Source organism: Geotrypetes seraphini, chromosome 2 (genome assembly GCF_902459505.1).
Source record: "Geotrypetes seraphini chromosome 2, aGeoSer1.1, whole genome shotgun sequence".
NCBI lineage: Eukaryota > Metazoa > Chordata > Amphibia > Gymnophiona > Dermophiidae > Geotrypetes > Geotrypetes seraphini.
In genome coordinates this window covers 525961422-525966479 of record NC_047085.1, presented here as the reverse complement: position 1 = coordinate 525966479, position 5058 = coordinate 525961422, and positions in this window count along the sequence as shown.

The following is a 5058-nucleotide window of genomic DNA, read 5'->3' as shown; positions in this document are numbered from 1 at the left end:
CTAGGTCAAACTAAAAGAACTATTAAATTGAGAATAGCAGAACATCTGAGTAGTATTCGTAACAACAAATCTGAAGCCCCTTTAACTGATCACTGGCAATCAGCTGGTCACTCATTGAATGATCTGAAGTTCTGTGTAATCAGACAATTCAATTTCAACAGACAGGGTGATATTTCTCACACTTTAATATATCATGAACAACGCTTAATTTTTACTTGGAGAACAGTAGCGCCCAATGGCCTTAATAAGGAAATAGAATGGACCATCAGAGAATTGTTAATCATCTGATTTGCGTAATAAAAATTAGCATATCCGCTTGACGTTGTTCATCACGTGATTGTTTGACGTTCACATTGATTCAGTTTATTATGTGGAGATCCTTTGGCGGCGTGTTCCCTCTGTGGAGGTCCGAGGGTAATTTCAAATTTTGAGTTTATAGAATGTTTCTTATATATGATAACTTTTGACAACTGCATCATTCGTTTATTTTCAGTTCGTGCTTTTTCCTCCTGATGAAACACGATCGGTGTTGAGGAAATATTGGATTTTTATTCATTTCACGTTGAGGAGTTTTGGACTATTTTTCTTTAAGTTCAGCAGTTTTTCTTGTTTTTTGGTGATTCACTTATATTTCGCTATTGCTTCAAAACGAGTAAGTCAGTAGGAGTTTGTCAGCACCTGCTACACCTAAGAACAGGTGCATTTTCTTTTTCATCTTGTCAATTGGTCCTGGACTTTATACCTTTTATTTGAAAATCGATCTCATCTGAATCCAGCTAAGTACTTTATACTTTTTCAATCATTGCTTTGCTGATTAGGTCAGTCCAGTTTCAATAAGGTTGGAAGGCAGGTGAGTGCAAGGATGTAGAAGCCATACATCTTCATTCTACAAACCTGCTGGTTTTGACTAAGATTTCACACTGAGCACTCTAAACAATATTTTATTCTTTATTTTTATTAATTTTGATTAGATTATATATGATTGAATTCACTTTATTTGATATTATACAACGCTGGTGAATTTATTATCAAATACTATTTCTCCTATATATTTTTATATATTTTAAATATAAGAAGTTGCCCCCGCTGAGTCAGACCAGAGGTCCATCTTGTTCAGCGGTCCGCTCCCGCGGCGGCCCATCAGGCCTAGTGCCTGAACAGTGGTCCCTGATTAATTTTGTAATTTACCTCTAATCCCATCCCTAAAATCTACCTTTACTCTTATCTGTACCCCTCAATCCCTTTGTCTTCCAAGTACCTTCTTTAAACCCCTGTAGCGTGCTCCTGTTTATCACATCCTCTGGTAGCGCGTTCCATGTATCCACCACCCTCTGTGTGAAAAAGAACTTCCTGGCGTTTGTTCTAAACCTCTCCCCTTTCAATTTCTCTGAGTGCCCCCTTGTACTTATTGATCCCCTTAATTTGAAAAATCTGTCCCTGTCTATTTTTTCTAAGTCTCCGCTTTTCCAGGGACAAAAGCCCTAGCTTTTTCAGTCTGTCAGTATATGAGAGGTCCTCCATGCCCTTTATTAGCTTAGTTGCTCTTCTCTGGACTCTCTCAAGTACCGCCATGTCTTTCTTGAGGTACGGCGACCAGTACTGGACACAGTACTCCAGGTGTGGGCGCACCATTGCATGATACAGTGGCAGGATGACTTCCTTCGTCCTGGTCGTGATACCTTTCTTAATGATACCCAACATTCTGGTTGCTTTCCTTGAGGCCGTGGCACACTGCGCCGACGCCTTCAATGTTGTGTCTACCATCACTCCCAGGTCTCTTTCAAGGTCGCTCACCCCTAGCGCTGTTTGTATGGAAGCTGTTTAGTTATAGACGATAAATAAATTTTAAAAATAAATAAATGTATTACTATGTAACATGGTCTGTCCTCTAGTCTCTTGTGTTCAAAGGTGTACTACACTCCATTCAAGATTTTGTAGACTTCTAACATCCACCCCTTCAACCCTTCTCCAGTAAACAGCTCATGAGCAAGCAAGATGAGTTTAAGCCTCCAAGAAAGATAACAGCTCTTGTCCATCTCTAAGCCCTGAACTTTAGGGAAAATATTGTAAGCAACTTCTTGTGCTGTTGGATAGTGCTGCCGATTCATATCTCCCCTCTCCACACACCATTTTAGTTGCCTTCCTCTGGACCAACTCCATCCTTTTTATGTCTTTTTGGAGCCTCCAGAATTGAACACAATATTCTAAATGAGGTCTCACCAGAGTCTTCTACAGGGGCAAAAATCGCTATTACTTGGTAGCAATGGACTAAAGAAGGCTCTATCTGCTGAGGAAAACAAAGGATTGAATTTAATGGAAGGATACCTCAGTGGCTGCTTTTAACATTACTGCAAAAGATGAAAGAGCTGCAGTTATTAAGAAAAGATCCTTACATTCCTTTGGAAAAACATGGGATGCGTTATTGGAAGTAGCTGTCATGCCCTATTAATGTAACCTTGTCATATGCATTATTTTACTGAATTCATACATTATTTTGTTAGCACATCCATACATTTATTCTTATAAAACTATTCTGGTTGTACATTAACTATCCCTATTGTTCTTTTTTTGTATAACCTGTTTGATAACTAACAACAAATAAAAATGATTGAACTAAAAAAAATTGCAAAATTGCCAACTGCTGAACAAATTGTAAATAGATACAAGAAATGTATATTATTACAGAGACAGAAATTGCCCAGCAGTAAGGCATAAGATGTAGGCAACCTCATCAAGATATAGAACACACACAGGCAATAAGGTCGTTATTGAATACAAGCACAGTATGTGATGTCACCTGCCGGGGTCTCAAGAAGCTTGCGAAAGACCACCGACAGGTGGCAGCACGACCCTGGCGTGGCTCCCAATGTGGAAGACCTCACTGGTGTCCCAATACTTTGGGCTTCGCAACAATAAAGCACAGCGAGCCAAGTCAGATCAAAAACAATGTCCAAAGTTTAATTTGTCTCCAAAACCCAATGAGTAGAAAACCAAAAATCATATAAAGAAGCACTAGCCCATAAGCTTCTTTTTTTTCTCCAAGAAAAAACAGATTTTTATCTCTCAAACAGTTCAATGAAAGCACAGCAGTGTTTAGGTTAGGTAAGTTCACAGTCAAGGTTCTAGGGCTTCACCCTGCCCTGAACCACAGTCTCAGTAAGAGCACACAACACTAGTCCCAAAAAGAGGTCCTCAAGAATACTCTTGAGTCCTGGACTTTCAATCCAAAAATCCGGTTTCTTCACCAGGCACTCACATTTCACATGGTAAAGCAAACTTCAATCATGAAAAGAAAAAAAAATAAAGCCTTACTGCAGGCTCTTGTTATTCCAGCAATAATCAGTTTCAGTCCTTCCCACTGTTGGGCCACAGAATTGCTGGTTCCCCTTTTATTACTTAGCTTTTAACAAGCTCCCTCTGAATCCCAACCCTCAGATCTTCGGGGCTCCTACCCCAATTCTGTAAGTCCTGGGAACTGCTTCGCAAGCCAGAAAACTTCCTTCAGTTTCTCTGGGCTTTTGCACAGCTGGAGTGCAGCACTGCTCTGAGCTTGGCTTTACACACCAAACAAAAATAGTTTCTATCAATCTTCAACACTATATTATTATACACCTCCGTACCTGCAGTACTTAGTGAGAAGCTGCCAAGCTCACATCCATGGCTTCCTCGATGTCAGCTTCAGGCATTGTCCATTCATCCGTGTCCATATTTTCTGGCATACCCAGCTGCTCTGCTGGCTCCTGAGCAAAGGAATCCTCACACTCCATGGGTTCCTGAGCGAGGTCTGGCCTTTGCCTGGCCCGGAGAACCTTCCCTGCCAGGTCCTCGTGTGCAGCCTGTCTTACTGCCTTGGAGAGCTGCTTAAGAGTCCTTGGGCCACACCCTGTACTAGGTGTTTGTGTGCCTAGCTTTCGTGCTCTTGGGCTCCCCCCCCAGGTTGCTGGGCAGAATACCACTGGGAGCCTGATTAAACCTCTTAATGTAGCTGGGGTTTTTACTGGACCGTGGAGCTAACCTGTATTCTGGCTCCTGCTCAGGTTCAGATGGCTCAGAATAGGCAGCTCTGCTTTCAGGATCTCCTGCCTGATCATTCTCGGTCAGTCTCTGTTCTCGGGCAAAGGATTTAGTCCGGGGTTTCACTCTGACATGACCGTCTCGGGGAGCGGAAATGTCACAGTGAGAACAGAGAGTGTCAGAACAGTTAGGGCGCTGGCCTTTGAGTGGACTGCTGGGCTAGATTGACCATTGGTCTGACCTGTATGGCTATTGTCAAGTTCTTATGTCAGAAGCCTAAGAAACAAGATGGGACAGTTAGAATATATTGCACTAAATGAAAAAATAGATATAATAGGGTGGAAAGAAGAAAACCAATGGGACACTGTTATATCGGAGTGAAAGGGTGGATCGAATTGATCGGGTCAATTGAAATCATTTATATTTAAGTGATATCTGTAAATTGTACCCCAGTTATTTCAGCCTTGATAACAAGCTCTCTGTTGAGACATATTTATTTATGGAAGTGTATAATCTACCAATTGGGGGAGATTCTCAGTGGATCCTCTAATACCTCCTTCTACCAATATTCTTTCAAGATGTTTCAGTCTAGGCCATCCATCTTGAGAGGACGGCTTTATTTACCTGCTTGACTAAACAGTGTCTACTATAACTTTTCATCTACAGCTGCTTCCCCAATGAAGCAATAAACATAAGTATTTGGGAAGCCCAGTCTGGTGTGTGACATGTTTTGCCACCTGGAGAGGGAGGGTGATTTCAAACTCTGGGATCTCCTAAGCAGGATACATGACCCCACTGCCCCTTCCACTGACTCAGGGGGTGGCTACATATTTGAGACAAGAACCTCACCCATTCTCTATTACCCTAGAAACCAGGGTTAAAGGGGGAAACGGGTTCACCAGTCTGCACAAATTCATGTTTTATTCAGGTTGACCAGCTTTTGTCTCTGTAATCCACACAGAACTTGTGCAATATTGTAACTGTACTTGTGATAACTCATGTCTCAAGAGATGAAGGAAGTAGAACCAGGAATTTGAATGCTTT